The 22,318-nt window shown below is 35.3% G+C and overlaps 1 protein-coding gene across 5 annotated transcripts in view; it reads right to left on the bottom strand.

Moving 5' to 3' along the window:
* Window positions 1–22,318, bottom strand: part of KHDRBS2 (KH RNA binding domain containing, signal transduction associated 2) — a 768,231-nt gene that overhangs the window by 54,041 nt on the left and 691,872 nt on the right. The window contains exon 10 of one of the 5 annotated variants that reach the window (XM_027524588.1): window positions 12,075–12,114. The exons of 2 other annotated variants lie outside the window; for them this stretch is intronic. The gene's annotated coding sequence lies outside the window, so the exon portion shown is untranslated. Of the gene's footprint in view, window positions 1–12,074; window positions 12,115–22,318 lie in introns of those variants that run through there. 2 more of the 5 variants (XR_003508065.1, XR_003508069.1) reach the window with 2 other exon arrangements.

A 22,318-nucleotide genomic window follows, 5' to 3' on the forward strand; every position in this document is an offset into this window, starting at 1 on the left:
GGAATAGAAGGAACATACCTCAACATAATAAAAGCTATATATGACAAACCCACAGCAAACATTATCCTCAATGGTGAAAAATTGAAAGCATTTCCTCTAAAGTCAGGAACAAGACAAGGGTGCCCACTTTCACCTTTACTATTCAACATAGTTTTGGAAGTTTTGGCCACAGCAATCAGAGCAGAAAAAGAAATAAAAGGAATCCAAATTGGAAAAGAAGAAGTAAAACTCTCACTGTTTGCAGATGACATGATCCTCTACATAGAAAACCCTAAAGACTCCACCAGAAAATTACTAGAACTAATCAATGACTATAGTAAAGTTGCAGGATATAAAGTCAACACACAGAAATCCCTTGCATTCCTATACACTAATAATGAGAAAACAGAAAGAGAAATTAAAGAAACAATTCCATTCACCATTGCAACGGAAAGAATAACATACTTAGGAATATATCTACCTAAAGAAACTAAAGACGTATACATAGAAAACTATAAAACACTGATGAAAGAAATCAAAGAGGACATTAATAGATGGAGAAATATACCATGTTCATGGATTGGAAGAATCAATATAGTGAAAATGAGTATACTACCCAAAGCAATTTATAGATTCAATGCAATCCCTATCAAGCTACCAACAGTATTCTTCATAGAGCTAGAACAAATAATTTCACAATTTGTATGGAAATACAAAAAACCTCGAATAGCCAAGCGATCTTGAGAAAGAAGAATGGAACTGGAGGAATCAACCTGCCTGACTTCAGGCTCTACTACAAATCCACAGTCATCAAGACAGTATGGTACTGGCACAAAGACAGAAATATAGATCAACGGAACAAAATAGAAAGCCCAGAGATAAATCCACGCACATATGGACACCTTATCTTTGACAAAGGAGGAAAGAATATACAATGGGTTAAAGACAATCTCTTTAAAAAGTGGTGCTGGGAAATCTGGTCAACCACTTGTAAAAGAATGAAACTAGAACACTTTCTAACACCATACACAAAAATAAACTCAAAATGGATTAAAGATCTAAACATAAGACCAGAAACTATAAAACTCCTAGAGGAGAACATAGGCAAAACACTCTCTGACATACATCATAGCAGGATCCTCTATGACCCACCTCCCAGAATATTGGAAATAAAAACAAAAATAAACAAATGGGACCTAATTAAACTTAAAAGCTTCTGCACATCAAAGGAAACTATTAGCAAGGTGAAAAGACAGCCTTCAGAAAGGGAGAAAATAATAGCAAATGAAGCAACTGACAAACAACTAATCTCAAAAATATACAAGCAACTCCTATAGCTCAACTCCAGAAATATAAATGACCCAATCAAAAAATGGGCCAAAGAACTAAATAGACATTTCTCCAAAGAAGACATACAGATGGCTAACAAACACATGAAAAAATGCTCAACATCACTCATTATCAGAGACAAAAGAATCTTAGTAATTGCTGTGATAATTTTTTTTAATAACTAGAATTATGACAGATAACATTTTATCAGGACATACTAGACTTCTAAGAATTCTATGTAATTTAAAACAGCAATTAAATAATTTTGTTTGAGGTGACTTGGGGGCCACAAATTTAGCATCTCAAAATTAGCTGGAGGTCAAAACTGTTAGAATCCATGAACAGATTTCAAAAGCAAATACATATTACTTAAAGGCAGAGAAACTTAAGATCTTATCAGAAGTAGCTTAACATTTTAAGAAAACTTTTCTTCTTAACAGATAAAAGCCAAATTCAAGTTGTGCATGAGCTTATTTTTAAAATTTGTTTACTCAATTCAGTTTATTCTAAACTTGGCCAGTCTCAACCATACATGAAACTCTTTTCAAGATCCACTTTCCACAAAACCTCTATCACTTTCTGCATCCATACTAGCCTTTTCATTGTTCATCCAAAACCAAACAACTCCAAGACAGACTCACTTTCTTTTTCCTAAATGCAATGGGATTTCATTCCTCATACCTTCTTTTACTGAAAAAAAACACATCCTACTTTCTATAAGCAAGCATGAATTGTCTTCTATATCAGCACTCTGTAGACTGAACATAAATATCAATACTTTCTCATAGAGAAATGCTTTCTCATAGAGAACATCTCAGGGTGGTACCAAACATATTATTCATCAATAGTCCTAAATACCTTTAGTTTCTCTGTAAAAGGAAGCCCATATTCAGCAGTTAAATGTTTCAGTTAAATGTTTCATCTTATTTTATTTGGAAATGACTTACCTTTTAAATAAACTTCCATTATTTAACTTAATTTAGCACAACTTTGAATTTTAAACTACCAAATATCTGGGGAGATTATTAAGTAGACATTACTAAAATAGTTATTCCTTAAGAGCTCACCCCGAAGTCCTTATTTTATTTTCATTTAATCTATATCAAACCAACTTATTTCTTTTTTCTGCTAACAAATATTGCAGCAGAAGTAACATAAACTTATTGAACTTCAGTAAACCTAGTTATATATTGATAAAATAAACTAATAATCCACATTTAATAGCAGATATGGATTCAATACTGAATATTTCCTACATTATGTGGGCCTGAAACTCCTCTTGGCAAGTTTTCTAAATAATTAGACTTAATTTGTAAGCACTTACTTTTAAGCCAATTAAATAGAGCTCATTTACAAATTAACTTCATTATTATGCAAAGACAAAGGCACATGCTACGAGACAAATGGAGATCTCATTGTTTCATCTCAATGAAGTTTTTCTGGATTCTGAAGAATATTGTTGTCACATAGTGTTCCATATTTATAGGTTCATAGCTATAGGTAGAACAGTCTGTCATAATCTTCCTTAGGGAGCTATCAGATATAACTGAAGAAGTACTTCACATATGTGATCAAAAACACTCACATGCAAACTGAGAAAAACCAAAACTCTCACCAGCAGACAGAACACTTACAGTAGAAAAAGACAGCACAAAGCTCAGAGTGGCCACGTCCAAGTCCAAATAAACCCATGACCTTAGTACAAGCAGCACCTTGTATGTGTGTATGAGTGCACTTAGTTGTGTCCTACTCTTTGCAACCCCCTGGCCTTTAGCCCACCAGGCTCCTCTGTTAAGAATATTTGAGTACGTTGGAATTTTCCAGCCAAGAATATTGCAATTGGTTGCTATTTCCTAGCAGCACCTTACAGATGGGATTTCCAAAACAGAAAATCCACAGATGGGAACTGAATGTTCCCAGTATGAAAACAAAAGTTCCTCAGAGGTACAAGCTCAAAGGGGCCTTGGAATACATACCAGGGGACTTACCCAGATTCTGGCAGAGGTGTCATGACATAGACACTATCCTTCCTCTTCCCCAAAATAATTCCTCGAGTAGAAATTTTAGGCTGAGTAAGGCAGGAGGAAGAGTGAGTGTCCTCAAGGCAAAGGTATGACTGGGACTTGGCCTTTACAGGCAAGGTCCCGAGTGATCTAGCCTCTAAAGGAATTCTCCTACCCCTGACTTTCTTGAAAGAGGCTGGCATGGAGAAAACATTTGAGCATCTGATCAAACCAGGGGACCTTTCTTGGGCCATCTCCAAGTCATCCCCATGTTGGTACCAAAATTTGAAGCTGAAACTGACCTCTGTACCATGACACCAAATTAAAACTCAGAGACAAAGTTCTGGGTGAAGTAGAAAAGAATAGCTTTATTTCTTTGCCAAGCAAAGGGGGCCAATATGGGGTAATGCCTTCAAAACTGTGTGTCCAACATAGGGGGTTTGCTAGGAGCTTTATAGTCATGGGGCAAAGTTGATGATGATGGTCAGGGTGCTGTGGAGGGCCTGCATTCCTTCAGTCTAGGGACCATCTGGTGTCAGGTGACGATGAGGAAACCGTGACCTCTACAATGAAGAATGCTTCATCAAATAGTTAACAACTTCCATTCAGTGAGGGCTTTCGTTCTACCAAAGAGCTCAAAGATACTGCTATGTGTATCCCCTGAGGGAGGACCAGGGACTTGCCCCAAGGCTGCACTACTGTTTATATTTTTAAACTTTACCTAATTGTATTAGTTTTGCCAAATATCAAAATAAATCCGCCACTGGTATACATGTGTTCCCCATCCTGAACCCTCCTCCCTCCTCCCTCCCCATACCATCGCTCTGGGTCGTCCCAGTGCACTAGCCCAAAGCATCCAGTATCGTGCATCGAACCTGGACTGGCATCTCATTTCCTACATGATATTTTACATGTTTCAATGCCATTATCCCAAATCTTCCCACCCTCTCCCTCTCCCATAGAGTCCATAAGACCGTTCTATACGTCAGTGTCTCTTTTGCTGTCTCATACACAGGGTTATTGTTACCATCTTTCTAAATTCCATATATATGCGTTAGTATACTGTATTGGTGTTTTTCCTTCTGGCTTACTTCACTCTGTATAATAGGCTCCAGTTTCATCCACCTCATTAGGACTGATTCAAATGTATTCTTTTTAATGGCTGAGTAATACTCCATTGTGTATATGTACCACAGCTTTCTTATCCATTCATCTGCTGATGGACATCTAGGTTGCTTCCATGTCCTGGCTATTATAAACAGTGCTGCAATGAACATTGGGGTACACGTGTCTCTTTCCCTTCTGGTTTCCTCAGTGTGTATGCCCAGCAGTGGGATTGCTGGATCATAAGGCAGTTCTATTTCCAGTTTTTTAAGGAATCTCCACACTGTTCTCCAAAGTGGCTGGACTAGTTTGTATTCCCACCAACAGTGTAAGAGGGTTTCCTTTTCTCCACACCCTCTCCAGCATTTATTACTTGTAGACTTTTGGATCGCAGCCATTCTGACTGGCGTGAAATGGTACCTCATAGTGGTTTTGATTTGCATTTCTCTGATAATGAGTGATGTTGAGCATCCTTTCATGTGTTTGTTAGCCATCTCTATGTCTTCTTTGGAGAAATGTCTATTTAGTTCTTTGGCTCATTTTTTGATTGGGTCATTTATTTTTCTGGAATTGAGCTGTAGGAGTTGCTTGTATATTTTTGAGATTAGTTGTTTGTCAGTTGCTTCATTTGCTATTATTTTCTCCCTTTCTGAAGGCTGTCTTTTCACCTTGCTTATAGTTTCCTTTGTTGTGCAGAAGCTTTTAAGTTTAATTAGGTCCCATTTGTTTATTTTTGCTTGTATTTCCAATATTCTGGGAGATGGGTCATAGAGGATCCTGCTGTGATGTATGTCAGAGAGTGTTTTGCCTATGTTCTCCTCTAGGAGTTTTATAGTTTCTAGTCTTATGTTTAGAACTTTAATACATTTTGAGTTTATTTTTGTGTATGGTGTTAGAAAGTGTTCTAGTTTCATTCTTTTACAAGTGGTTGACCAGATTTCCCAGCACCACTTTTTAAAGAGATTGTCTTTAATCCATTGTATATTCTTTCCTCCTTTGTCAAAGATAAGGTGTCCATATGTGCGTGGATTTATCTCTGGGCTTTCTATTTTGTTCCATTCATCTATATTTCTGTCTTTGTGCCAGTACCATACTGTCTTGATGACTGTGGCTTTGTAGTAGAGCCTGAAGTCAGGTAGGTTGATTCCTCCAGTTCCATTCTTCTTTCTCAAGATCGCTTTGGCTATTCGAGGTTTTTTGTATTTCCATACAAATTGTGAAATTATTTGTTCTAGCTCTATGAAGAATACTGTTGGTAGCTTGATAGGGATTGCATTGAATCTATAAATTGCTTTGGGTAGTATACTCATTTTCACTATATTGATTCTTCCAATCCATGAACATGGTATATTTCTCCATCTATTAATGTCCTCTTTGATTTCTTTCATCAGTGTTTTATGGTTTTCTATATATAGGTCTTTAGTTTCTTTAGGTAAATATATTCCTAAGTATTTTATTCTTTCCGTTGCAATGGTGAATGGAATTGTTTCCTTAATTTCTCTTTCTGTTTTCTCATTATTAGTGTATAGGAATGCAAGGGATTTCTGTGTGTTGACTTTATATCCTGCAACTTTACTATAGTCATTGATTAGTTCTAGTAATTTTCTGGTGGAGTCTTTAGGGTTTTCTATGTAGAGGATCATGTCATCTGCAAACAGTGAGAGTTTTACTTCTTCTTTTCCAATTTGGATTCCTTTTATTTCTTTTTCTGCTCTGATTGCTGTGGCCAAAACTTCCAAAACTATGTTGAATAGTAATGGTGAAAGTGGGCACCCTTGTCTTGTTCCTGACTTTAGAGGAAATGCTTTCAATTTTTCACCATTGAGGATAATGTTTGCTGTGGGTTTGTCATATATAGCTTTTATTATGTTGAGGTATGTTCCTTCTATTCCTGCTTTCTGGAGAGTTTTTATCATAAATGGATGTTGAATTTTGTCAAAGACTTTCTCTGCATCTATTGAGATAATCATATGGTTTTTATTTTTCAATTTGTTAATGTGGTGTATTACATTGATTGATTTGCGGATATTGAAGGATCCTTGCATCCCTGGGATCAAGCCCACTTGGTCATGGTGTATGATCTTTTTAATGTGTTGTTGGATTCTGATTGCTAGAATTTTGTTAAGGATTTTTGCATCTATGTTCATCAGTGATATTGGCCTGTAGTTTTCTTTTTTTGTGGCATCTTTGTCAGGTTTTGGTATTAGGGTGATGGTGGCCTCATAGAATGAGTTTGGAAGTTTACCTTCCTCTGTAATTTTCTGGAAGAGTTTGAGCAGGATAGGTGTTAGCTCTTCTCTAAATTTTTGGTAGAATTCAGCTGTGAAGCCGTCTGGACCTGGGCTTTTGTTTGCTGGAAGATTTTTGATTACAGTTTCAATTTCCATGCTTGTGATGGATCTGTTAAAATTTTCTATTTCTTCCTGGTCGGGTTTTGGAAAGTTGTAGTTTTCTAAAAATTTGTCCATTTCTTCCACATTGTCCATTTTATTGACATATAATTGTTGATAATAGTCTCTTATGATCCTTTGTATTTCTGTGTTGTCTGTTGTGATCTCTCCGTTTTCATTTCTAATTTTATTGATTTGATTTTTCTCCCTTTGTTTCTTGATGAGTCTGGCTAATGGTTTGTCAATTTTATTTATCCTTTCAAAGAACCAGCTTTTGGCTTTGTTGATTTTTGTTATGGTCTCTTTTGTTTCTTTTGCATTTATTTCTGCTCTAATTTTTAAGATTTCTTTCCTTCTACTAACCCTGGGGTTCTTCATTTCTTCCTTTTCTAGTTACTCTAGGTGTAGAGTTAGGTTATTTATTTGACTTTTTTCTTTTTTCTTGAGGTGTGCCTGTATTGCTATGAACTCTTGCCTTAGGACTGCTTTTACTGTGTCCCACAGGTTTTGGGTTGTTGTGTTTTCATTTTCATTTGTTTCTATGCAAATTTTGATTTCTTTCTTGATGTCTTCTGTGATTTGTTGGTTATTCAGCAATGTGTTTTTCAGCCTCCATATGTTGGAATTTTTAATAGTTTTTCTCCTGTAATTGAGATCTAATCTTACTGCATTGTGGTCAGAAAAGATGCTTGGAATGATTTCTATTTTTTTGAATTTACCAAGGCTAGCTTTATGGCCCAGGATGTGATCTGTCCTGGAGAATGTCCCATGTGCACTTGAGAAACAGGTGAAATTCATTGTTTTGGGATGAAATGTCTTATCGATATCAATTAGGTCTAACTGGTCTATTGTATTGTTTAACGTTTGTGTTTCCTTGTTAATTTTCTGTTTAGTTGATCTATCCATAGGTGTGAGTGGGGCATTAAAGTCTCCCACTATTATTGTGTTATTGTTAATTTCTCCTTTCATACTTGTTAGCATTTGTCTTACATACTGCGGTGCTCCCGTGTTGGGTGCATATATATTTATAATTGTTATATCTTCTTCTTGGATTGATCCTTTGATCATTATGTAGTGACCTTCTTTGTCTCTTTTCACAGCCTTTGTTTTAAAGTCTATTTTATCTGATATGAGTATATTCTACTCCTGCTTTCTTTTGGTCCCTATTTGCATGGAAAATCTTTTTCCAGCCCTTCACTTTCAGTCTGTATGTGTCCCCTGTTTTGAGGTGGGTCTCCTGTAGACAACATATGTAGGGGTCTTGTTTTTGTATCCATTCAGCCAGTCTTTGTCTTTTGGTTGGGGCATTCAACCCATTTACATTTAAGGTAATTACTGATAAGTATGATCCCATTGCCATTTACTTTATTGTTTTGTGTTCGAGTTTATACACCGTTTTTGTGTTTCCTGTCTAGAGAATGTCCTTTAGTATTTGTTGGAGAGCTGGTTTGGTGGTGCAGAATTATCTCAGCTTTTGCTTGTCTGTAAAGCTTTTGATTTCTCCTTCATACTTGAATGAAATCCTTGCTGGGTACAATAATCTGGGCTGTAGGTTATTTTCTTTCATCACTTTAAGTATGTCTTGCTATTCCCTCCTGGCTTGAAGAGTTTCTATTGAAAGATCAGCTGTTATCCTTATGGGAATTCCCTTGTGTGTTATTTGTTGTTTTTCCCTGGCTGCTTTTAATATTTGTTCTTTGTGTTTGATCTTTGTTAATTTGATTAATATGTGTCTTGGGGTGTTTCGCCTTGGGTTTATCCTGTTTGGGACTCTCTGGGTTTCTTGGACTTGGGTGATTATTTCCTTCCCCATTTTAGGGAAGTTTTCAACTATTATCTCCTCAAGAATTTTCTCATGGTCTTTCTTTTTGTCTTCTTCTTCTGGGACCCCTATGATTCGAATGCTGTAGCATTTAATATTGTCCTGGAGGTCTCTGAGATCTTCCTCATTTCTTTTAATTTGTTTTTCTTTTATCCTCTCTGATTCATTTATTTCTACCATTCTATCTTCTAATTCACTAATCCTATCTTCTGCCTCTGTTATTCTACTATTTGTTGCCTCCAGAGTGTTTTTAATTTCATTTATTGCATTATTCATTGTTTTTCAGCATTTCCTTCCATTTTTAGCATCTGTTTAAACCAGCCTTTGAAACTCAGGGAAGGTCACGGAGGCTCAATGAAGCCTGTTTCCTATAATCCAGAAAAGAGGACACAGGAGGGGTTTTGTGCCCAGGAGTTCCATAGGGTGCTTCTGAGTTTCATTTGTACATTGAAGACAATTAAAGATAAACAAAACAAGTACTATATTTGGGAACAGTTATATTTTGTGTTGTCTGTCATCTTATTAACAATATAAATATTAGTTATAAATAAAAATCATTTGAGAATTGAGGTAGGTATCATTTCTATAAAATTTCTATAAAAGAGACTGAACACAGCAATGTATTAATGCTAAAAATCATGGTTACTTTGAGAGGTAAGGTACATTTCTACTATAGTAATAATGAAGTTTAATTAGAAAACAAATAAAACATTTATATTTTAACATGCTAAAAGCACGTTTAGCCAAAATAGGGAAAGAAATAATGCCCAACGGATATTTACCAAAATGGGGGCTTCCCTGGTGGCTCAGACGGTAAAGTGTCTGCCTGCAGAGCAGGAGAACGGGGTTTGATCCCTGGGTTGGGAAGATCCCCTGGAGAAGGAAATGGCAACCCACTCCAGTACTCTTGCCAGAAAATTCCATGGACTGAGGAGCCTGGTAGGCTACAGTCCATGGGGTCGCAAAGAGTCAGACATGACTGAGTGACTTCATTTTAATGTCAAATAATCTATCTTTAAAAATAAATACATGTTCTAGAAAAGTGACAGCATATTGAAATTTTACTACTTTTGTGTGAACATCACAGACATAAAGTCATCTCTCATTTATTCTGCATTTCTAGGCATTTCTTTCCTTTAAATTTGGGGGGGGAGGCAGCAAGGATCATTTCATCACAAACACATGTATTTGTTTCACTATTTACAACTTTTGTGCCATATCTTATTTACATAATTTGCCCTAATATTTTAATAGCTATTTACACTTAATAAAAAGTACATTTCCTGATCTCAGTAGTGCATCAGAAATATACAAGGTTCTGAGCACACCACAACCTGAAGTGTATAACAGAGTCCAGCTATCTGACCACAGAAGCAAGAATTCAGGAATTCATATCAAATTCAGAAATGAGGTTTGACCTGAAACTGAGTAAATCTAAGACCCTCAGTAATGTTAGTAAGAGGGTAACAGGCAGGAAGGACAGGGGTATCCAAATGGAGGAAACAGGTGGCAAATGTCAGACATTTTTTCTCTCTCCTTTAAGCGGCAGGAGGAAACAAACTACAAGTGTCAGATTTTTTTCTCTAAAAATTCTGTGTTGCCATGATGACACCTGGTTCCACCTGAACTTAACTTTTCTCAAACCTGGAAATGCTTTTCTTAAGCTATGTTAATGAAACTATGTATTTACTTTGGAATTTGCCTTTCTTCAAAATGGTTCCACCTAGGACTAACTTTTGGCTGATACTAGCTCAACAAACCAGTATTTATATCAATTGTTTTATGGCTGGGCGATGACACACCTCGTATCATCCTATCTCAAACGTGTGTGTTGTGGGAGAGGAAACAGGTGAAACTTCGTCACCATGAGGTGTCTCTCTTATCCAATTAATAGCTTTATTAACAGACATAAAAGAGCTTGCTAAACTAGCAAAGGGGGGCACTCTCCATCCCCTTTTGATATCCATGTCAGAAGCTTTCTCTGTCCCTTTTTCACTTTAATAAAACTCTGCTACACAAAAGCTCTTGAGTGATCAAGCCTGGTCACTGGTCCCACAGCTAAATCTTCTTCAGAGATCACAAATCCAACACTTCACTATAAGCTATCATTAGCATATAGGAAAAGGAGCTAGTATATTTCAACAATGCACCTGTGACAAATAGATATTTCTTGATCCTTTCTATACACTTTTACAATAAAGTGGATGGAGATAAATTGGACCAAATAGCAGAATCTTTCTAGATGTCTAAACTCTTAGGAAGAAACCCAACTCTTTGCACAGTTAAATGAAATTGCTTAAAATTAAATCAAGATCAATTTAACTGATCAAATGTTTAATTTAGACTCAAATGTTCTGGGATCTTTCTCTCAAAACAGTTTCTTGTTTTCAAATTAGGAATTTGCTGTGACTTTTTTTGGTCTTTGTAGACCAAGCCAAAATTAGATTTTTCAACTCACAGGCATTTAAAAATCTCAGTTATCCAATGCTCATAAATTCCAGTAAAAATAAGAGAGAATAATGTAAGACAATGATGGCCACAGTTATGCTAATACTTATCTAGTAGTACAATAATTACACATTTTTTTCTATTGAACTTCTTATAATCACAGATGGTAAAGAAATGGAGTCAAAATCTTGATCTATTATAAATAAAAATGAGAAGGTTTCCATTGATTTTTCTTAATTTCAATTCCATCTTCTTCCAGTTAAAATCAGAAAAATTATTAGTTAATTTCAATATTACAGATTCACTATACATCTTCATATTCATTAGGCTCTTGAACAATGTCATTGTATCAGAAACCAAAGGCTGTTTTGTAAAGTATTCAGTACTATGGCATATTTTAAGGAGAAGTCATATAGATGTTAATTATTAAAGTTCTGAGTAAATATTTATATATATAAATGTTGTAGTTGTCTAGTCGCTAAGTTGTGTCCAACTCTCTTGTGACCCCATGGACTGTAGCCCTCTAGGCTCCTCTGTCCATGGGATTTCTCAGGCAAGAATACTGGAGTTGGTTACCATTTCCTTCTCCAGGGGATCTTCCCAGACCAGGGATAAAAACCCACATCTCCAGCACTGAAAGGTGGATTGATTACCACTGAGCCACCTGGGAAGCCCAATACTTCTATCTCAAGACATTTGATTAAGTGTGCTTAGTTGCTCAGTCCTGTCGGACTCTTTGTGACCCCATGGACTGCAGCCCTCCAGGCTCCTCTGTCCATGGGGATTCTCCAGGCAAGAATACTGAAATGGGTTGCCATGCTCTCCTCTTTGGTTAAGTAGGAATTTATTAAGATATGTTAATAATTACTTCACATGAGTAGTGTTCTCTCATACAACTTGATCTCTTCCATCACTGGACACTGCTGCTGCTAAGTTGCTTCAGTTGTGTCCGACTCTGTACGACCCCATAGACTGCAGCCCACCAGGCTCGCCTGTCCCTGGAATTCTCAAGGCAAGAACACTGGAGTGGGTACTGTCACTTAGCAAAAAAAAAAAAAAAAAAAAATTGTTATTTATTTTGGAGAGGTAAATGTTGCAGATCAAATCATATGATTTTGCACAGACCTTTTAACCCTTTGAAGTATTATCTCCTCATTTTTAAAATGAGGATAGGAAAATTTGCCATTTTCATCATAGAGCTGTTGTGATAATATTACCTTAAACATTCTTAAAGTATAACTGCATATAAATAGTTATGTATGTACACATAATGTCATATATGGTATTAATATTTTATAAATAAATCAACTTAATTTCCATATATTCTAAATAGTACATAAGAAATATGATTAGAAAAAGATAGAGTCAAATTGATATTTATTAATTTAGTTGTATTTGATAAATGCCTTTCATCAATTTGTTTTTTATTTAATTTTATTACTATTATTATTATTTTTTTTTTTACTTTACAATATTGTATTGGTTTTGCCATACATCAACATGCATCCACCACGGGTGTACACGTGTTCCCCATCCTGAACCCCCCTCCCACCTCCCTCCCTATACCATCCCTCTGGGTCATCCCAGTGCACCAGCCCCAAGCTTCCATCAATTTGAATGAATATAGTAGATTGAGCCAAAGATTAAAATGTTAAGCCTTTTCTTTGGAGGGCTCTGATTTTGTTGTTGTTGTTGTTTTTATTAGAAAAGTAAAGCCTGACTTTTCTTTCCCAAAATATTTCTTTTTTTTTTTTTTTTTTGCACACCCAGCTGTATTTATTGTGAGCAACCATGTGTCTGACTAAAAATTAAGAATCCTAATACAATGTGAGAATGGTGGTAACAGATAACGGGCACAAGTAGCATATATCCATCAACATTTTTCCTATTACTTAACAAAGTATTTCCATCAGCCAACAAATGATATTTATACAGGCATCACTCTGACCTCTCTAAAGAATCATGCCAATGGTGTGAGTCACAAGAAAATCCAACTGATATATTGGGTAAAACACAGTGAATTGTAAAACTATTTTTCTTTCAAAGTTCTTTTCAGGGATACTCCTAGAGAATAATTTACAATGGTGGTTTTGCCTAAGGGCTCTTAAATCTCCTAAATGTTGCTCTCTAGACATTGGGTTGGCTAAAAATTTTGTTTGGATTTTTCCATAAGATGTTATGGAAAAAGCTGAATGAACATATTGGTCAACCCAGTATTTATATTCTTCATTCCTTCATGTATTGTCAGAAAATATAGAGCTAACAAAAAATATTTTCTCTATGTAAGAGGCTGGAGACATCACTATGACATTAGGAACTGCAAGGAACACCATCATGTTCCTGATCTATAATTTTCCTTTCACATACAATCCATTCTTGGATACCCACAGTAGTGGATTTTTAAAATTTTATTTAACAATATGGTCAACCCCAATCAAAACATTTAAAACTGCCTCCTTTTGTGCATTAGTCAAACTAAAACAAATTAGGGAAACATATATCCAGAAATACATTACAAAACCAAAGAGAAATTAGTTTAAAGTATTAAATGGCTTACTGCAAAGCGTATATTATTGTTTCCTTACATCATTGTGAAAAATGAGGGTATTGTAATTCCAAGACAATCTGCTTTTGATTGGTCCCAGTGGTTATTAGATGGCTATTATCAAATAATTCAGGCTACAGAGGTCAAGGCTTATAGATATGATTTGACATATTGCTACCCAGTTCATTTTCACATAAAGTCCTCCATTTTCACCCAGATACTTAGTCATCAGTTAGCATGACATAAATAAAACACAGTGAATCTTACAAAATTTCACCATAAAAGGACTCAGTCTGAGTTCACATAATCTTTTCATGATGTCATGTACTGCACTGTGCTTTTTTTTTTTTTTTTTTTCAAGTAAGGAATGTAAAATTCAAAGGCAAGGATTATAAGTGTTCTGTAAAGTATTTCAATGCCACACTCTCAGTGCTCAGTAAATTTTAAATAGCAAAAAGTAAAGTTACAAGTTCTAAAGTCTTATTCTGACATCCTAGAGTATGATAATATTAATATTTAAGATTTTGATCCTGTCGCCTATAAACAAATGCTGTAAGAGTGAACATCTTCAAACCAGGATGCTGCACTTGATGACATTTTTCTTTGCAATGTACTTAGCCCAGTGGACTATTGGGCACTCACTAAATATGCGCCCCCCCCCCCCAACACTGCCATTGTATGGACTGATGCTGAAGCTCTAAAACTTTTGCCACCTGATGCAAAGAGCCTGCTATTGGAAACAATTGAAGGCAAAAGGAGAAAAGGATTGGCAGAAGATGAGATGGTTAGATAGCATTACTGACTGAATTTGACCAAACTCTGGGAGACAGTGAAGGACAGGTAAGCCTGTTGTGCTGCTGTCCATGGGGTCACAAAGAGTCAGACGTGCCATAGTGACTGAAGAAGAACAACAGCAAAATACGTTTTAGTTGCAAACTGTCATAAGGCCACTTTCTTTAGAACCTTTTTTAATTTAGTAACAGGCTCTTATTTCTATTATTATTTTCAGGTAAAAGTGTTTCCTTGAATAACATAATTAACTGCTATATTTAGAGACAGAAAACTATGTGGATTTGGTAAGTCATTTGAATTTTACTAAAAATACAAAAATACCTTGGACTTAAATCCTGAGAGAATTAATTAATGGTCTTCTCTTACTTCTGAACAATCAAACTCATGATCAAGTTTTACTTATTAGTGAATTAACCTTTATGATGCCCTATTTAGATATCCCCATAATAATCTTACTAGAGGAAACAATCCTTATTGAGAAAACATACAGTTAATGCTTCCAATAAGGTCTATTATTTTTATTTACTCATAGTAGCTACATAGTACAAAACTATATGTTTCTTAAAATATAGGTTGAAGGACAGTAACTCTCAAACCTCAAAGTACTTGTAAACCAATGTGATAAAATTATTTTGGTGTATACTTGATTTGTACATTTAGTACTCCTAATTTTTAAAATATATCTGAACAGTTCTGAAGTTCTATGTATCTAGTAATTTGTAATTTTCTAAAAGATCAAATTGGTACAAATTTTTGTTCTTGATAATCAACATTGGACACATAGAAATTTTCTTGAGGTTATTTAAAAAATAAAACAAAAAAAACAACTCTACTGGTGGAAGTGAAGGGTAAATGCAGTGGATCATGAGGGTGACTGTTCTGAGAAAGACAACAGACTCATGCAACAGTGACATGTTCTGTATTTGCTCTAGAGGAGAGGCACGTTTTTAATTTCTAAAGTCACTGCTTTTTGTGATAAACTGCCTGGTTGTGACTTAACGAGAATTTTCAAATGTTAGGGCACTCCAGTGTTTTAAGGTTGTAAGGGGTGGGTTATTTTACATTTTTTGTGTTACTACCTGTTTTAGCACTTCTAATAGGCCTTTCTCAACCTTTCAGCTATGTTACCTTCTAAACTGATTTTTTCCTTATTCTCATGTTCATTTTGGCATCCTTTCAAATATTTATAAAGTATAAATACATTATACATTTAAATGGCATGCTAAGTCGCTTCAGTTGTGTCCGACTTAGTGTGACACCACAGATGGCAGCCCACCAGGCTCTGCCATCCCCGGGATCCTCCAGGCAAGAACACTGGAGTGGGTTGCCATTAAATGGTATATATCATCTATATAGGATAAGAGACAATAAAGGAAAACATTTTTTAAATAATAATCACACAGATTTAGAGAAATCAATAGAGCATGTTGTTACAAGTAAGTGACCATGACTATTTTTCTAGACATATATTTATCCAGTTTATTTTTATTTTTCATTGATGGTTTATGTCAAGCTCCATGAAGTCTACATTCTATACTTAGAGATAACTTCCACTTAATCCATGGTAAGATGTGAAAATAAATATAGTCGGGCACAACCTACATCAAGTTAAGGTTACTAAGCAAGACTTACTTTCTAGATAATTCAGGAAAAAGAGATATTCTGAATACTTCAGCTTATGCAGATAGAGGCATTTAGAAAATTATCATTAGACTTCAAAGTTAGTACTGACTTTGCCACTACTCATGGTAAAAGAATTTATCTTAATTCTTTTACTAGCTTGAAGAATGAATTACATATCTGCATTTTGTTTTCCTCTAAAATTTAGTTTACTACAGAATCTGTGATCAAAGTAATAGAGCACAGTAAAGCATATGAACTAAAGATTAAGCCTCTGGGTTTAGTCCAACCCACTGGCCAGTTATGACCTTGGTGGGATTAATTCTCCTCTCAGGCTTAGTGCCCTCATTTAGAAAATGAGAATGCCCCAGAACTTATATCATGTGGCTGTTGAGAAAATATATGAAATAATTCCTAAAAATACCCAATACAATGTTTATGTGTTCACTCCATTATTGTAAATATCTGTTTATTCACATTATTATTACTACTGCTGAAATAGTTATACAAACTTATCGCTAGTTTTATCTTTGTTTTTAACCCTATTTCATTGTGAGCAAAATATATGCAACAGTATTATAAGATTCTTCTTCATAAACATATAATACATGTTATATATGTTATGCCCATATAATATACCCATTATACCCAATATATGCTTTCTTAATGCTATAATGATAATCATTTTTGCAACTGTGTTCTTTTTTTTTTCTCTAATTTTATTTTATTTTTAAACTTTACATAATTGTATTAGTTTTGCCAAATATCAAAATGAATCCGCCACAGGTATACATGTGTTCCCCATCCCAAACCCTTCTCCCTCCTCCCTCCCCATACCATCCCTCTGGGCCGTCCCAGTGCACCAGCCCCAAGCATCCAGCATCGTGCATCGAACCTGGACTGGCAACTTGTTTCCTACATGATATTTTACATGTTTCATTGCCATTCTCCCAAATCTTCCCACCCTCTCCCTCTCCCACAGAGTCCATAAGACTGTTCTATACATCAGTGTCTCTTTTGCTGTCTCGTACACCAGGTTATTGTTACCATCTTTCTAAATTCCATATATATGCATTAGTATACTGTATTTGTTTTTCCTTCTGGCTTACTTCACTCTGTATAATAGGCTCCAGTTTCATCCACCTCATTAGAACTGATTCAAATGTATTCTTTTTAATGGCTGAGTAATACTCCATTGTGTATATGTACCACAGCTTTCTTATCCATTCATCTGCTGATGGACATCTAGGTTGCTTCCATGTCTTGTGTACCCCAGTGTTCATCGCAGCACTGTTTATAATAGCCAAGACATGCAACTGTGTTCTAAAGCCTACATTACTTGATTTCAGTAAAGAATATTTTAAAAATGTTTAGGCTATAAATTGATTTGGGTAATAAGAATATTTTTATGGATTAAACTAGCTTCTATTCATGCATTTGATAAAAACCATGAAGATATTTTACAGTTAAAGTCTTTAGTCAAGGAAAAATAACTTGGGAAAGAATAACTAAATTTGGGAGAGGGATATATGTATGATTTTACTTTATATATGTCACAGTTATATGAGTATATACTATTAATTTTTTACCCAATTTTACCTATAAAAACTGAAACTCAAAAAGTGAAAGCAAGTTTGTTTACACTCTAGAGCATGTACTTTGGGTTAAAGTTCATAGTGTCACAATACAACTTTAATCCTCCACACAAACAAACATTAAGGGAATAGATCCCTTTTTCACAAAAGAACAAAATTCATCTCACTTCTGAAAGTTAAAATTGCACTTATGGATAAAGTAGAATTTCACTGCAAATGAATAAGTAACAAGCAATTGAGGAATGGAGGAAGGAGGGAAGTGAAACAAGATGAAGAAAATCAGAAGGCATATAAAGCAATCTATTAACAGAGTTGTCTCTAAGGGATAGGATTATAGACTTTTGATTTTTACATTACACATTTTACATTATACAATATAATTTTTAACCCTGACTGTGGATTAATTTGTAATAAAAAAGGAGACAGTATTAAAAAAGACACCCCCTCCCCCCAAATTACTAATTCACTGACAATTCTGACATTTTGTAAGACAATCATTACATGTTCCTGAATAATTTACTCACAAGAAATGAAGAAAGGTCTTTAAGAAGTTAAACCAATTTGTACTTTGAGGTTAACAATAATTAAACGGTTCCAAAGTATATCTGATGGATTACTTATTTTAAAATATATTGCCTTATAAGAAGGCAGCACATCTAATGTTAGCTCTAAATAAGTATGTATTGGTCAATAAATACATTTACATTCAAAGTTTCCAATAATAAAATTGAAAGAAACAGTTTAAAAAATGCAGCATTAATTTTATCATGAAGATTATCTTTATGTAACATTTAAATATAATCCTCCCTAGTTAAAGACATATAAAACTGGCTCCCTTCCAGTCACAGACACTATGCACTGATCTTTTTGAATTCCATTAGGAGGTTTATTTATTTGTAAGTTTAAGGTTTCTATTTTGAAATTGAGAACTTAGACTAATTGGACACATTTTCTTACCTATTGCATCACCTTCTACATTACAGGTAAGAAACCAAGATTTTGTGACCAGTAGGACTCCCCTGGTAGCTCAGTTAGTAAAAAATCCACCTGCAATACAGGAGACCCCAGTTCAGTTCCTGGGTAGGGAAGATCCCCTGGAGAAAGGATAGGCTACCCACTCCAGTATTTTGGGCTTCTCTGGTGGCTCAGCTGATCCACCTGCAACGTGGGAGATCTAGGTTCAATCCCTGGGTTGGGAAGTTCCCCTGGAGAAGGGAACCCTCTCCAGTATTCTGGCCTGGAGAATTCCATGGATTGTATAGTTCATGGGGTCGCAAAGAGTTGGACACTACTGAGCGACTTTCACTTATGACTCCCTAGGTGGTACTAGTGATAAAGAATCCACCTGCCAATGCAAGAGAAACAAAAGAGGTAGTTTCCACCCTTGGGCTGAGAAGATCCCTTGGGGTAGGAAATGGCAACCCGCTCCAGTATTCTTGCCTGGAAAATTCTGCGGACAGAAGAGCCTGGCGGGCTACAGAACAAGCCAGAAAGAGCTGGACGTAATGGGGGAACTGAGCACACACACAGGTTATAAATAAATGTGAACAGTTGTTCTTTTTCTGTTTTAAGTAAATACTTTTCATAGTTTTTAGCTTACAATGGGTATGTATTGGTTTCATAATTAATACAACGAACATTTCTTAATGTGGGGGAGGCCCTATTGTATAGATTGGGCACCACTCCCTTCTCTAGAGACATCGACTAATTGCCTTTTTCTTTTTCCTCTCATATCCCATGTGCCGTTGGGAAAACGACAGTGACAGCGACCTTGAGAAACGAGGGGTGAGATGGCATCAGAAAGGTTGAAAAATGTCCTGATCTAAAAAAAGGCAGGCTGTGAGGTCAGAATGCGGCAAATGCAGTGCACTTTTGTGGGGGCAGACAGAGACAGACAGGAGGGAGGGGACATTTTCCTGTTGGTGGAAGTCGTCCTGAGATGCATTAAGGGGACAGGAAACCTGTGTCCAGTGGTGACATTTCCTTCCAGTGAGGTTCTAGGACGAGGCTCCAAGAGTCTCCAAATTTCTCTTGGAAATAGATAATTGTCTATATCCCACTGTGACATATAAAATATGATGAAACAGAAGCTTGAACAAAATAAGCATTCAGTAGTTTGTTACCAATTTTTCAGATGGCTCATTCTGTACTTGTTTTTGGTAAAGGCAGCATACAGAATATTGAAGACTGATACTGCCAATCAATAAGAAAAGTGTCTTACTTTCAACTGAGATATTTTAATAGGAAATTAGAATGTCCAGGCACATGCTACACATTATATTGGCAACAGAAAATGTTTTGTTTAAAATATTTTAAATTGAGTAATAACTTCACTTTGTTTCTTAACACATGATTGCATGGTTTACACAAAGTATTTCTAATTTGAATGGACTCTCATACTTTAAAACAGAGTTCTGACTTATAGATTGAAGAATAAAAGCCTGAAATTTCTTTCATGCTTATTTATGTGAGGGTTTTTGATATTAAAACGGACCTTAAAAGTATAAATGAATCCATTTGTTCTACAAAGCACGGTAGCATTTGCCTCCATTTTCTATGGTGGAACTGTTGACAGAATGACAAAATTGAGGAAAGATCAAAGTAGATGCAAGTCAAGCTAAAATATTTTATCATAGCCTTTTAATTTTTTTTTTCAATTTTCTGTTTTCTTTTTTTTTTTTTTTTTTTGACTTTTTCTTCATTTTATTTTTTAACTTTACAATATTGTATTGGTTTTGCCATACATCAAAATAAATCCACCACAGGTATATACCATGTTCATGGATTGGAAGAATCAATATAGTGAAAGTGAGTATACTACCCAAAGCAATTTATAGATTCAATGCAATCCCTATCAAGCTACCAACAGTATTCTTCATATAGCTAGAACAAATAATTTCACAATTTGTATGGAAATACAAAAAACCTCGAATAGCCAAAGCAATCTTGAGAAAGAAGAATGGAACTGGAGGAATCAACCTACCTGACTTCAGGCTCTACTACAAAGCCACTGTTATCAAGACAGTATGGTACTGGCACAAAGACAGAAATATAGATCAATGGGACAAAACAGAAAGCCCAGAGATAAATCCACACACATATGGACACCTTATCTTTGACAAAGGAGGCAAGAATATACAATGGATTAAAGACAATCTCTTTAACAAGTGGTGCTGGGAAAACTGGTCAACCACTTGTAAAAGGATGAAACTAGAACACTTTCTAACACCATACACAAAAATAAAATCAAAATGGATTAAAGATCTAAACGTAAGCCCAGAAACTATAAAACTCCTAGAGGAGAACATAGGCAAAACACTCTCCAACGTACATCACAGCAGGATCCTCTATGACCCACCTCCTAGAATATTGGAAATAAAAGCAAAAATAAACAAATGGGACCTAATTAAACTTAAAAGCTTCTGCACAACAAAGGAAACTATAAGAAAAGTGAAAAGACAGCCTTCAGAATGGGAGAAAATAATAGCAAATGAAGCAACTGACAAACAACTAATCTCAAAAATATACAAGTAACTCCTACAGCTCAACTCCAGAAAAATAAATGACCCAATCAAAAAATGAGCCAAAGAACTAAATAGACATTTCTCCAAAGAAGACATACAGATGGCTAACAAACACATGACAAGATGCTCAACATCACTCATTGTCAGAGAAATGCAAATCAAAACAACTATGAGGTACCATTTCACGCCAGTCAGAATGACTGTGATCCAAAAGTCTACAAGCAATAAATGCTAGAGAGGGTGTGGAGAAAAGGGAACCCTTTTACACTGTTGGTGGGAATGCAAACTAGTACAGCCACTTTGGAGAACAGTGTGGAGATTCCTTAAAAAACTGGAAATATAATAGCTTTTTTAGTAAGCTGCCACAAATAAAAATTATTCTATGGTTATCTGAGATTTTAGATTCACTTTGAATCAAATTCATTAAAAGTTGGGACTCATGACAGCATTTTGGGAAATGTATGTGCTATAAAATTTTGTTTTAAATACTGGTTTTCTTATATGTTAGTACTGTGACATTAGCTAAGTCGCTGAACTTTGACTTTCTCTTCTATAAAATGGGATTACCTGTTCTTCCTAGTACCTTGCCTGGTATGTACACTCAGAAAACTGATGGCCTCATTATTATTGTTGCTGTTATTCCTTGGCCTCATACATAATGTAAATAATGTGATCAGTTTTGTTAATTACTGTTCAATTGACTATTTGCAGTCATTCACTCCATAATTTTTCTGCAACAAAAATTAAGCTTTTCAATGGAACCTGAAGTTAACAATTTCTTGATACTAAAACTGATACTTGATATTCAATCAACTTGGGAGATTACCAATCACTGCTTTCTATTCCCTTTAAAGCCTCCCAAAGTAGACAAATTTCTGTAATTATTTTAACCAAGAGACACAGAGATTGAGATAAGGAAGAAAATGCTACATAATTAAAGGGTGACATTTTTAAGGGACATTTATGATTTCAAAATACAAACCTGTATATTTTTAAGTGGAAAACAAAAGGAACAAGAGTAATATTTTAATAATATAGTTTGAAAAGCAATTTCCTTGAAAGGAATTCATGAAAATCTTTAGCATGTCTTTCTGTGCCAAATGTATTTAAAAACTGTTAGTGTTTCAGCTGTTATTAAGCTAAATGGCCTTCAGTTCAGTTCAGTCA

The sequence above is a fragment of the Bos indicus x Bos taurus genome, chromosome 23, assembly GCF_003369695.1.
Source record: "Bos indicus x Bos taurus breed Angus x Brahman F1 hybrid chromosome 23, Bos_hybrid_MaternalHap_v2.0, whole genome shotgun sequence".
NCBI lineage: Eukaryota > Metazoa > Chordata > Mammalia > Artiodactyla > Bovidae > Bos > Bos indicus x Bos taurus.